This window comes from Schistocerca americana, chromosome 3 (assembly GCF_021461395.2).
Source record: "Schistocerca americana isolate TAMUIC-IGC-003095 chromosome 3, iqSchAmer2.1, whole genome shotgun sequence".
Taxonomy (NCBI): domain Eukaryota; kingdom Metazoa; phylum Arthropoda; class Insecta; order Orthoptera; family Acrididae; genus Schistocerca; species Schistocerca americana.
The window spans coordinates 372989336-373003910 of record NC_060121.1 but is presented as its reverse complement, the minus strand read 5'-3'; the positions used below and the strand labels follow the sequence as shown (position 1 = coordinate 373003910).

The 14575-nt window shown below is 39.9% G+C and overlaps 1 protein-coding gene across 3 annotated transcripts in view; it reads left to right on the top strand.

Moving 5' to 3' along the window:
• LOC124607155 (folliculin) overlaps positions 1–14575 on the top strand; it is a 163792-nt gene that overhangs the window by 15745 nt on the left and 133472 nt on the right. The gene's annotated exons all lie outside the window — the stretch shown is intronic.

Genomic DNA, 14575 nt, shown 5'->3' with positions numbered 1-14575 from the left:
TTGGCTTCCTCTCCTTCTGCACTTACTTTAATCCAATGTTGAATGATGGAGATTTTCCAACAGGACACAAGTATCACTCTGGATTAGGTTCACTTACAGTTTTGGGTAGAACTCCATTAGTTTATATTCCAATAAATTAGCTTCCATTTTTGTTAGCTTTTCATCAAAAGAAAATGTAGAAATAATTCAAAAGCCAAGATAGCTTAAATACCGTTTACTGGATAACTGGTTTCAACACACTAAAGGTGCCATCATTGGATCTGTGAAGATATAACATGACAGGTTTGAGGAAGGGCTTACATGAGTTACACTATATGCATTACTATTAGTACAGTACCACATACCTGAACGTAGATTAACATTTGTACATCATTTGGATATAATGATACGTGAGGCAGACCAGCTGATATAAAATTCTTGTCACAAAAAATAAAAAACAACTGCTCTCGTGGTCATTCTTTTCCATAAGATATGTAGAACTGCAGCCACAAGATAAAACTATATGATAAATGATCACTGCTCGACTAACAACAGTCGGCATCACACTGTCCTATTCCACGCAGGTATACCTGCTGCAATTCTAGTGATTCACAACCGGCCATTAGATAGCGCTGTCCAAGCAGTGCACACACAGTCCCACGGTATAACCACTCATTACTGCTACAATACAACTTTACTATTACTGCTAATCGAGTACCCATGCAAAGAACCCTTTTGCATACACTTATTGTACATACTATACATACCATGCATACTATAAAGCATTTCAATTACAGAGTAAAAACATCTGAATCAAAGGCATTATTCATATTAGTGCCATACAGAACGACATATTATAATTTACCCTTATTCATATATGGAAGTCATGAATATACACACAGTAAGCTGTTCATAACATGACTTAGATACAATGTGACAAGTAATTATAACCTGTATGTTGGGATTTACCTGTCTGGCACTACAGTCTTAGGTACTGTAAGTGCCAAAACAGTACAACTTGCTATAAAAGGCTCTCACCATCTATACACTCATTATGAACACAACACGGACTGACTATGAATACCTGCATAGGCACATGAAAGTAAGGAATGCCAGGTGAGAAACAAACTGAGGGGGCACGGAAACAGGGGAGAAAAAAACAGACAAGCGTACCAAGATGCACAGCCACTCCACGTGCGCTCCCATCAGCATGGCACTCATTCCATCCTTTCAACACACCGAATAGAGAGTAATGGAAAACCATATTACTATGATACCGAGAAAACACCCATTCTGGCTGTCCATACACAAATATATCTGTGGAATACAGAAACATGACGAAGACACATTTGGCAGGTAATGGTACATGGCAATGGTACATTTAGCATTTACGGAAAACCAGTAGCTACAGACCTTATTCATGCGCAATCCAACCATCCATCTAGGTATATCCAACCATCCATCTAAGTATAAAAAGTCCTATTTTTGCTCAATGATACATAGGCTCTTAAAGCTGCCATTGCTACGGAGCAGTGTTAGGCAAGAGATAGATGTCCTCAAGTATATTGCATGTAGCAATGGTTAAGATGCGTCCATGGTTTGACAAGTTGTATCCAAAAATTTAAAAAAAGCAAGAATAAGAAGGAAAGGCCATCTAACAATAGTAGGGGTAAAAAGTATCTTCCAATGACAGATCAAGGATCTGTTTCTGACAAAATAGACCGACAGGTTCGTAAGTCCAGCATGGTCCTGGCATTTGGCATGAAAAATAGTTTGTGCTCGAAACTTAGGCATACGATTAAAGATAGAACTGATAAACTTAGAAACACAGGGGTATACAGATTACAATGTGGTGGGTGTGAAAGCTTTTATGTGGGGCAAACAGGGAGATCGTTTTTTACACGTTTTCGTGGGCACATGAGTGCCCACAATAAGTCCACTTTGGGTGACCATCTGCGGGACTTGAGCCATAAAATTACTGATATGCAACAATGTATGAAAATCTTGCATAAAGCACCTAAAGGAAGCAAGCTCGACGTTTTCGAAAACATTGAAATTTTCAAAAACAGAAAGAGGTTTCCAAACAAATTGCTGAACGACTAATTAGAATCGGCGGACCATAGTTTCTTTGACATATTTGATGCGGTGCTCTAGAGATCCTGTGTGGCCTATTCACACACTATGAAGGGTGTTGTGTATGTATTATGCTCGGAAAACCACCTATAAAATACTGCTAATGTCATTTATCGGTCACGTTTTTTACAGGGCGTGACCTGCCATGTTAAGGTAAATGCTTGTTATGAGGCTTGACGTGTAGTTGGTGAGCCTCGCCAGTAAATCATTGCTTGATGATTACCATTGCACACCAAATGTGTCTTTGTCATGTTTCTATATTCCACAGATATATTTGTGTATGGCTGGCCAGAATGGGTGTTTTCTTGGTATCGTAGAAATATGGTTTTCCATTACTCCCCATTTGGTGAGTTGAATGGACGGAACAAGTGCCATGCCAATGGGAGCTCACATGGAGTGGCTGTGCATCTTGGTATGCATGTCTGTGGTGCCGACCGTTGTTAGTCGAGCAGCGATCATGTGCCAAATAGTTTTATCTTGTGACTGTGGTTTTACATATCTTTTGGAAAAGAATGACCATGAGAGCAGTTGTTTTTTGTGACAATAATTTTATATCAGCTGGTCTGCCTCATGTATCATTATATCCAAATGGTTTACAAATGTTAATCTACATTCAGGTATGTGGTACTGTACTAACAGTAATGTACATAGTGTAACTCATGTAAGCCCTTCCTCAAACCTGTCATGTTATATCTTCACAGATCCGATGATGGCACCTTTAGTGTGTTGAAACCGGTTATCCAGTAAACTGTATTTAAACGATCTTGGCTTTTAAATTACTTCTACAACAGTGTGATCGCCCAACTACGCACTATGTTTACTGCAAAAAAGAAAACGTGTTGAACTGTGGAGAGATAGGGAAAGGGGAAGGGGGGGGGGGGGGGAGGGGGGAAAGAGGTTGCCATAGCTTAATATACACAACTAAAAGAAATAATAAATGCAAAATGAATGAATTTGTGCCCACATTTCCCGTGATTATTGTGGTTCAGCTAGAGGCTGCTGCTAATGTAGGTTTGGTGGGTGAACAACAGAAAGCAGCTCATGCACACATCTACAGATGCTAAGGCACTTATATAGCATTTCTTTTCAGATTTGTATTTTGCTGGGCAGACTTACGTATTCAGTGGTGGTGTCTCCACACAAAAAAGAAGAAAAATTGTCTTGGTGTCTTCAGACATAATTGATGCCTGTGTTTTTAAAATGTTTGAAAAGGCACAGTAAAATAGAGGACTTTTCTATTTCTCTTAGGACAGCTTGTTGACTAAATCACAGTTCAATTTTTGGAATGTCTCTTTACTTGACCAGGGGATAAATTTCTTATTGGCCAAAGGCACTGATAAAAAATTATTTGAAAGAAAAACAACTGTGGCTATTTGGTATCTTTTGTGATTTACTGAAGGCTTTCACCTATGTATAAAATGGAATGTTTCTGAAGAAATTAGGACATTCTGGTATTTGAAGTAAAGAATTGTGTTAGATCAAATCTTGTCTTACCTGTAGTAGGAAGACATAAGTCAACATATGTCTGCCTTGTATTGTGGGATGTATGTAAGGGTAACATACTTCTGTTCCTGATCGACAGGTTTGTTACAATTAAACTTTCACTACATGGGAGGGCCCCCCAAGAAAAACAAGTGATTGAAGGACAATGAAACTTTGTGGAAACATTTGTGAGGACATGTGGAAGAGAAATAATGGATAATCCAGTGAAATAAACACACTTTAATTTCCACATGGGAGGATAACATTTGTTAATTGCATACCATGTCTACATTCCAGGTTACAAACATTGCTCTATTCAGTGACATGCGCAGTGTGTTTCTGTCTTTCATAGTTTCTCTGTAATAAACAATTGAAATCTATCCTTTCTTTTTTAAATCACCCTGTCCTTCCTCACCCATCACACAATCCTGATTTGAGCTCAACAGATGATTTGTTTCCCAAATTGAAAGAACAGTTCTATGCAACCCACTTTGATACTATTGATGAAGCTTCCAGTGAGGTGACTCAAGTAATCAAACAGCTCAACAGTGAAGGTGCCCTACGCAGAATACAGAAGTTGCCAAAACACGGGGAAGTTATAAGCAAGAATGGAAATTACGTTGATGATCTGTAAATGTATTTTGTAAAATAAATTATTTTCTTCAATTCTATCTGCAGTGTGCAGAACTTTTGAAATCATCTTGATAGTTTCCCATTTACACTGGTTCAAGTAACCGAAATTTAATTATAACCACCCTTTACATTAATGACTTGCCTTCAGATATACCATAGAATTTTGAAGCTGTTTATTCAAACCTAAGTAAGCAGATTTAGCATGGTCTGTGTTGTGGAGAGAAATAGCTATTGTATTAACTAAACAAAACACTTTCTGCCTTCTGAAACAAGACAAGAAGTGCTTAGTTAGTACAGTATATAATGTTTCATCAAGAAGCCATAGTTGAATCAGTTAAAATAACATGTGGTTTGCAAATATTAAGCTGACTCAGTTAAAATAACACATGGTTTACAAAAATTAAACTGACTCTTTATTTGCTATAGAACATATACACCCATTTTTTACACATTTTTCTGTTACCACTGACAATCACCTTTCATATGTTGGTAACACTACTACTGAATCAGAACACAGCAGATTTGTTGGACTGAGGATGGAGGGTAATCATCGATGGGATGTGCCACCTGCCATGCACCTCGTGGTTACTTGGAGTATAGATGTAGATGTCAAGTATGTCCTGTAGAAGATGAATGCAGCTATTTGAACATTTAAGATATTGCTGATGATTAGTGCCTTTGATACAATAAAATTTGTTTTCTTCACATACTTTTGAGTCTTTAATTTCATATGAGATAACATCTGGATGCAAACCAGTTCAAGTAGAAATAGTATTTTTAACCCAAAAGTGAGGCATTTAGAACAAATGCAGTTTCAGTTTCAATAAGCTCATCTAAGTGTTTATATAACAAAGTGGGGTATTACACATCTCTTATGAGATTTGAAGCTGGCAATCTGAATTCGTTTAAAAGAAACTCCCATAGTTCAGCAAACGCAAGACAGTTCTTCTGTTGGCGAGTTTGGAATCTCAGCACTCTCATGGGTACTGCACTTTCTTCCTTAAGCAATGACATTATGATCCCTCCAGTGGTTTTCAAGCTTGTTTCTTTTTAAATGCAACTTATATTGCATATCAGATTGAATTTTAAGTCCTTTTATATACAAAGCTGTCATCCTATCATTTTCTGACTATTTTGAATCAATTAAATTATATAATTTAAAATTGCCTCTGTTCAGTGATATTTGGCCTAATACAAAAATCCGATTGAACATCGCCTGCCTCAGGCACCTAGTATTGTTTCAGATACTAGGGCATTGAGATGCCTAAAAAATATGTAATGAAATCAGAACAACAAACATGTGATGTTGTGATGGCACTTGCCAAATTAACCCCTTAGGTAGGGAAAAGTAGCCATAATGTAAGCCTTCAGAAGAAAATGTGTATAGTTCCTGTATGTTATTTTCTTTTCCACTTAAAATATTTGGTGTGATACCTCATAAAACTTTGATTCAGAATGTGTTAGTGGCAACCATGGTTTGGGAAAATTCAGTTTTCCTTAGAGTGGTCATTTTACCCCACCTTCCCCTACAAACTTCGTACACTTGTCCCTCAGTTAAGAACATTGTAGGTATCTATAATAAAGTTGTAGAATTAGTATGTTTCGTGTTAATAAACACAGTTTTTCGGTAGTTCCGAATTTTATTTTGCAAGAAATTGTGCCTAGTTTCCGCTATCCTCTTCCTTATGCAAAACCTATATCAGTTTCCGCACCATATTGCTCTAGCTCAGATCCATGGCTACGGCTCTAGCAGGTCGGTGCTTGTCTGTAGTGCAGAGATTAGGCCAGAGCCAGAAACGCATTTCAACATGACGATGAACCTAAGCATACATGGTCTGAATACTGAAATATAGTCCCTTTGCAAAGCTCTAAGCAGCGATCACTCCTCTTTAGACTTGTCATTCAAATGTGACCGAAAACTGCTGGAGGAACATAGAATTCCATTTTATAAGCTACGGCATCATACTGCAGGTCATAGCGACGTAAAGAAAGTACCTCAGGAACAGTGGGACAAAATCAGTGAGCTCAGCAAAATGTCGGAAGTCGAGATATCAAAAGCAGTTTAATCAGTGAATAAACGCTCTAAAAAGTACTTCTTACTCAGAAAATTGTTGATAACGCCACGTTAGAGCCCCAGACACCCGCGCACGGACCGACAAATTGTTCAATCGACTTATCGGGCTGTTGATTGAGTATGACCACTCGATTCTTTTAACTTTTTTTCACAATGGGATAACCTTCACTGTAACATTCATGCCCGCTCATATGATTTCGATTGACGAGATATTGAAAGCTGTGCAGCCACGTAGAATTTGTGGTGTCCTGTGTGAGCGGTAGGTCACGATGTGTGAACCCGGGTTAATGTTTTGGGCTAGTTAAGATGGCGGTCATCGGCTTCAAGTTTATGACGCAATGACACATCCCTTCTTTTTTTACGTCCATGGTTCAAACCATAGACCATAATTATATAACATAGACCGCGCTTGTCAATATCTCTGCCGTGTTAACGCTTGAAACCAACATCGAAGTCACGCCACTCGGGGCAGAAAGCAGAGGTCCTGTCAGTACGCGCTGTGTGAAATGGAGCTGACAGCTACAGTTTACCTCATTTGTAGCTGCATCAAGCACTGTTTCGACAATTCAGCGAACTGTGGTACTACTATTACATGTGTAGTAGTGCAGTTAACCTAGTTTCTCCGAAATTCCTGATAATAAAGCAGTGGCTGCAGTTTTTACATGTGGTGAAGTTGAAACGTATTTTTTTTTTTTTTTCCAACTGCGTGTTCGTGTAGTTTGCTGTACCACGGGAGTGGAAGACAAAATAACAATATCGAACGCAGCATTAGTTTTCTAACGATTCCACAAGAATATGTGTGAAATGCTTTTGTAAGAAAGGAAATTCGTTAATGTGCAAAATGTCAGGCATTTACACAAAATAAGGAGAACGCTTTCTGACTTGTGCTTAATCCAGTACAGATACTGAAACGATATCAAGATAGGAAACGTAATATGTTACTGGTGTAGTGATCTGTCGTCTCAAAATCGTGGTCATTCACCAAGTTTTACATCCATAGACCAACATCCAGCCTTACTTTCAACTTATGTAAATACCTCTGCAAGTATTTTAAAGTAGTTAATTTACACAACTCAGATTTTCGCCATTTTACCTAATCTGTAGGATACAAAACAAGACTAACCTGAGCATGTATGAAGGTTTTTACTTCTGCATCTAGTAAAAAGCACAACATTTGATCTGTAACAAAAATATCATAAATCTGCACTTTAAATGCGTAATGAAATGCTCGGCCTCGTGCCCCAAGTTACGTGACTTAGATGTTTGTTTTAGTCGAGGCCTACGAAAAAGATAGGTCTGCGCTCGCTCGCTCAGCTCAGCAGAAAACTACGTTTCTACACCTGTTAACTCGTAACTGGGCGTGTACGTACAAAACGAGAATTGCATCTTTTACTGGAATCCGCTATTATGGAGTTAAGTTACTGTTATTAGTCCTACAGGGATGGGAAGTCCACAGGCCTACTTACAATGTGTTACGGCTGCACTGGGTTAAAGTAAAATTAAAATCATGCCAAACAGATTATCAGTTGCATAAGGCGCCACTCCTTGCATGAAATGAGGACTGTTAAGCAGAAGAGACCAAATGCTATAAACAAGCCGTTATACCATTTATATAGAGTACTGATCTTAAATTAAATTTTGTTGTACAGGGTGCGGCGCGGGAACTTACTTATTTGAAAAGCGCAGCACACAGCGGCTGTTTCTCATTTTTGCGTGGGTTTCAGTGCAATCAAAAGTGCGAGACTTGAAGTATTTTTCAAGGTTAATTTAGTAGCGATCATACAGTTGACAAGAGAGGAGCGGCGTTCGCCGTTGCCACCTACTTTTCGAATGGGCGTTCGGTCATCAGAACTCGGCGTGCATTCAGGAAACAGTTCAACATCGCCCCTACAGGTCGTGTTCCTGATGGGAAATCAATAGTTATGTGGGTAGACACCCTTATGGATACTGGAAGTGTACAGAAAAAGAAACCAGACCTCCAAGAACCACCAGAGCGCCTGAAAACATCGAGAGGGCAAGGGGTTCTCTCAAATCCTTGGTGTACACCAATATTCCGCAGACCCTGGCTGACCTACGGAACAATATTCGTGTTGCTGTTGCCAACATCGACAGAGAAATTGTCGGAAAAATTGACCGAAACTTCCGATTTAGACTCTCCAAATGCACTGAGCAGAACGGAGGCCACCTTCAAGATATGATTTTCAAAACTCAATGAAACAAGAATTAAATTGATGTCTCTAATACTTTCTAATTTATGATTTTTTTAAATAAGGAAGTTCCCGAGCAGCACCCTGTAGCACTATTAATCAGTGTTGTTGTTGTTGTGGTGGTGGTCTTCAGTCCTGAGACTGGTTTGATGCAGCTCTCCATGCCACTCTATCCTGTGCAAGCTTCTTCATCTCCCAGTACGTACTGCAACCTACATCCTTCTGAATCTGCTTAGTGTATTCATCTTTTGATCTTCCTCTACGATTTTTACCCTCCACGCTGCCCTCCAATACTAAATTGGTGATCCTTTAATTCCTCAGAACATGTCCTACCAACCGATCCCTTCTTCTAGTCAAGTTGTGCCACAAACTTCTCTTCTCCCCAATCCTATTCAATACTTCCTCATTAGTTATGTGATCTACCCATCTAATCTTCAGCATTCTTCTGTAGCACCACATTTCGAAAGCTTGTATTCTCTTCTTGTCCAAACTATTTATCGTCCACGTTTCACTTCCATACATGGCTACACTCCATACAAATACTTTCGGAAATGACTTCCTGACACTTAAATCTATACTCGATGTTAACAAATTTCTCTTCTTCAGAAACGCTTTTCTTGCCATTGCCAGTCTACATTTTATATCCTCTCTACTTCGACCATCATCAGTTATTTTGTTCCCCAAATAGCAAAACTCCTTTACTATTTTAAGTGTCTCATTTCCTAATCTAGTTCCCTCAGCATCACCCGAATTAATTCGACTACATTCCATTATCCTCGTTTTGCTTTTGTTGATGTTCATCTCATATCCTCCTTTCAAGACACTGTCCATTCCGTTCAACTGCTCTTGCAAGTCCATTGCTGTCTCTGACAGAATTACAATGTCATCGGCGAACCTCAAAGTTTTATTTCTTCTCCTTGGTTTTTAATACCTACTCCGAATTTTTCTTTTGTTTTCTTTACTGCTAATCAGTAAGACTTCATAATTACAGATTCCAGTAGAAGATGCAGTTCTTGCTAGTACACACGCGCCCAGTTGCGAGTTAATAGGTTTAGAAATGCATTTTGTCTGCTGAGCTGAGCTGAACGAGCGAGTGAGTGAGTGAGTGAGTTAGTTAGTTCAGGCCTGCCTTCGGAGGAAGAATGACATACACAGCGAGCATATACATTTGAGTTTGGAGCAAAATGGTGTACATTACACTGGAACAAAGCTCTTCCTCCTGAAATAAAGACAGAGATTCATAGCTAGAGTGAGTTTAAGAAAGCATTAAAAATATTTCTGCTGGAAAAAGCTTTTTACAGTCTCGATGAATTATTTAGTAAATAAATTGTAAAATTTTACTAATGCCACTAAGGATGTTTAACTTGAGCTCTGTATCCATTTATGCTCTGTATCTGTCTTTCCCGTGGAACTTTAATGATTCTAAGAAAATATGTGTAGTCTTTTTTCTGTATTGCTGCTCAAAGAATTTACTGTATAAATTTTTATATAATTTTGTACTCAAATTCGGATCTAGTGAAGCATGGGATACAACCCGTCAGCTTTGACCAATGACGTCAGAATTTTGCAGAGATCATTTATTACATAGATGTAACAGCTGACAAGAGCGCTCAGAAACAAAGGAATACGAAAGACAAAAAATATGTTTGACATATATCAAGACAAGTAATATTTTCACGTTAAGGATATCGTGTGTTTCTATCGTATTATTCCTGTGGAAAATGAAGGGGAAAAATGTATGGAAGTATTGGTAGCATAGAATACCTCACGTCACATATATACATGGGTTGTATCTCGAACATCATTCGAACTGTATTGGTTAACTGCAGTACGGGATACAAGTTTAGCGTACGTCGCTTTCTTCGTTTTCTTTAGCATTAATATCATGTTGTTCAGCTGAACTATATAGGTCAACTGAAGCATGGGATACAAATTTTACATGTGTTGTTTCTTTCGCGTCCGCTACCACTAACAGTCTGTTGTTACGTAGATAGTAGTACTGCCGATGGCTCAAGGAACTACGTAACATGATATTTGTATCCCATACTTCTGTTGACTTACATATATTGTATGGGCTATAAGATTGTCTGACTCGTGCCACGGCGTTGTGAACCCAACACAGTTGGACCTATGGAACAAGAAATAAAATAAAATCAAACAAATCAAGTCATGTGACGTACGCGCCGCGGCCTTGCTTTCTCGTCGGCCTCGGTTTCTGTAAAATGACGTCATGCGCAGTCTGTGTTATCTATGGTGTACGGTTCAAACGCAGTCCTTGGATTTCAGAGGTCAAAGAAAAACAGACAACAATAAAAAGTTGGGATAAATTCTAGTGTCCCATACCACCCTTCGGCTTTGACCAATGACGTCATACGTAAGGCAAAGATGCTGCAATGGACAATCTATGAATCGAATGGATTATACTCGTAAACAAATGAATGTAGTGTGCCATAAAATAATGCATTTTATGCGACTATTATTTACGCGTGAATTTCATTTAAACGAGTTGAAGAGGACTGAAATAACTAAGAACACGAGAGCAATTACGTGTGCATATATTATGTAATATAATTGAACAGTGTAGTGTAGAACCTGTTGCCAGCGATGTGGAAGGCGTAGTATACCGTTAGCAGAGCCTGTTCTATTATATTTTCCATGCGTACTGAAAAAACAATCTAAATAATGAATCGTCGAATGTTGGAATCGGTAACTAGAAGCAAACTATGTAGAAGGTCATTTCTAGTAACCGATTCCAATATTACTGTTTGTTGCGCAAAAGTCTTATAACACATCAGAAACGTGCGTAAAAAATGATCTTGTTAGTGAACTACAGAATACAATTAGATTTTCAAAAAATGGAAATCTTTACACACATGACTGCACACCAAAGAAATGAAATGCAAAAAAAGACCGAATCTTGCAATCGATAACTATACTACACGAAAGTGGCACCAGCTGATGTAGCTCTAAATAACACCAAGTAAACCGATACCCCGGGAGTGACAGTAAAAATAAGACAAGTGTAGCAAAAACATCAAAAAGGTAAAGATAATAGTGATTACATTAAAAGAAACTTACCGCATATGAGCTTCCAAACGAGTCAAAGATCGAGGCTGACAAGAACGAAATAAGGGCATATCAAGACATGATAATGTTAGAAGGTCAAACTGTAACGAAAGAAGCAAAATCCAGAATAACTAATGAAAAATAATAAGAAACACAAACTTAAGGCACGAATGAGGCACCACTCAAATCAGTTCTTCCCGCCCTCAATCAGACGCAAAATTTTAAAACAATAAAAAAAATGAAACCACGAGTCAATCACATAAACCATCCGGCAAAGACACAGCAATACCCCTCGGCCCACCATTGGAACCAGAAAATATTAAAACGACAGAAAAACCTTCCTCTAGAGAAACCAAAAAACTAGCACTCGCACAATACAGTAACATGAAAAAACGCAACGTAAAACAAGAAAAAAGTGTCAGACCCACCAACACCTAACTAACAAAACGAGTCCTGTACATTTTGCTGACTACTTTCATAAATGCAAGAAATAAACAATAACCTTCCTCCAACAGTATTGCTCTAAATGGCCTTCCAACATGGAAATCCTTCTCTTTCCCCGCAGTGACGCCCAATGATTTCAAAAATTTTATAGTTGATTTACGGTCACTCATTTTCTGAAGCAAAATTTTCGCAGTAAAAACAACTGACTCATCCATAACGAACAGCGTGAGAAATCAAGACCTTATAAATCACGACTACTTTCATTAACAAAAGATGGCGAAAACAAATTCCGAAATGAAAACAAAAGAATCTACCTCGAATTTTTAATATACGAGCGTAAAGGCCTCTCCACACGCAACGATCTGTCTGCACAAATGTCTGCGCACATCACATCTGCGCAGACAGATCGTTGCGTGTGGACAGAAGATTTGCACCAACCTGAGGTGTGTGCAAACCTGGAAGTTGGAGGTTTGAGCGAAACCTCTCAAATCTCTGGGTTCAAACCACATCTGCGCATGCAAGTTGGAGCGTGTGGACAGGAGATCGCCGCAAATCTGACGCGAAACAGCTGTTTGCTCAGTCTAGTGTTTGTATTTGTGCGCACAGGGCATTAAAATGGCTGATACTCGTCAGTGTTCTCGAGAGTTTGTAAATGAATTCATTGAAATATATAGAAACCACCCATGTTTGTGGATGATGTATGACCTTATCCCCTTCCCCCACCTCCTCCTCTTCCTCGAAAGGATACGAATCCTATACACCTCCCGAAAACTCGATCCACCTCACCCGCTCGTCTCCCCGATCCTCTCCCACCCCCACCCGCTGCCGCGCCTGTACTCCCATGTCCCACCCGGTCTCCATCTCTCCACCCTCCTTACCCTCTCCCAAGGTGGCTTCCGCCAGCTCCCCCTCCCTGATGATGTCCTCCTCCCCTGCATCTACCCCTCCTATCAACTTTGATCCTCCCCCCCCCCCCTCCTGTGTCCTTTCCTTCAGGCACCCTCCCTCCCCCCCCTTTTTCCCTTCCCTTCTCTTTCCTTTCCCCCCTCCCTCCTACCCTCTCCTCCGGGCTTCACTCCCCCTTCCTCCCTCCCCCTCTCTCCTTTGCCCATGGCATCTCTGCTCTCCCCTCTCCCATTTCCCCTTCCTCCTCCTCCACCTCCTCTCTTGGCAGGTCCCCGGACTCGTACACGCTGAGTGGACATTCGCGCGCCGGAGATCATCGCCATCAGTGTCTCGTGAGTGCCGTCATGTTTCGTGTTCAGTGTTCCCGTCATACTCCATCGTTCACCTGTGCCGTCGCCATCTTCAGTGTTAGTGCGTCGTGACAACAGTTTGTAGTGAATTCTCGTCAAGTGTGAACGGCTCCGTGTTTGTCTTTATATGTCTACTGTTTTATTACCCACCGTTATGTCACATTTGTGTATTCTTTCTGTTCTTTCTTTATCTCCTCTACGGCTGAAGAGCGGCGTACTGTGCTGCTGACAGCCTGCCTGTTTGTACGGGTTTGAAAATAACAATAAAGAAAAAAAAAAAAAAAAAAAGTTTGTGGATGATTAAAAGTAAAGAATATAGTGACCGAGACAAAAAGACAGCAGCATACAATGCTCTAATTGAAAAATTGCGGGCAGTTGACGCCTCGACAAACAGAGAAACAGCAATAAAAAAATTAATTCGTTGCGAACTGTTTACCGAAAAGAGTTACCCAAAGTTCAGAAATCTAGAAGATCTGGTGTAGGAGTAGATCAAGTATACCAGCCAACGTTACGGTATTTAGATCTGCTTGGCTTTCTTAGTGATCAAGAAACGCCAAGACCAAGCAGGAGTACAACTGAAGATGAAATTGGAGTGTCAATGTTACCGCCAGCCGTTCATGAGGAGAAATTGCCCTTCTCATACAAGTATTTTTTCTCATAATATAAGGGGTTACAAGCTTTAAGAGATAATTATAAGTTTCGGCATCCATCTGCAAATAATTTCGCCAGTCGTTAGGTTTGCCCTGCAACTCTCACAGTAAATTTACGTGAGAAAACTGCTTTCGCTTTAGCAGCCACTGTCTACACGATTTTGACCGCGTTCTCTGTTTCCTGCGGTTGGTCTGAATGTTTTTTGCAACAGCGAACACAGGCCACAACAGAACTTCCTCCATTTCTATATTTCAAAATAACTGAATTAAATTTTTGACGTTTACGGGGAGCGTAGTCGCTTGCCACTGATATTTCTTTTCTACACCGACAGATGGCGGGCGAGGAGTAGATTGGGGTTTGTGTCTTGTGAGCACATCACATTTGCAGCGATCTTTTGCATGTACAGACATGCCGATGTCTGCGCAGACAGATCGTTGTGTGTGGACCGGGCTTAACGAAGAAATTCAGAGAAATCATTTAACGTTCATCGACAGCAATCTGCGGCACAAACAAAATAACATCACACATTACGTCATTGGTCAAAGCCGACGGCTGGTATCGGACACTAGAGTTGACCCAACAAATGAAATCATGTGGCGTACGCACCGCGGCCTTGCTTTCTCGTGGGCCTCGGTTTCTGTAAAATGACG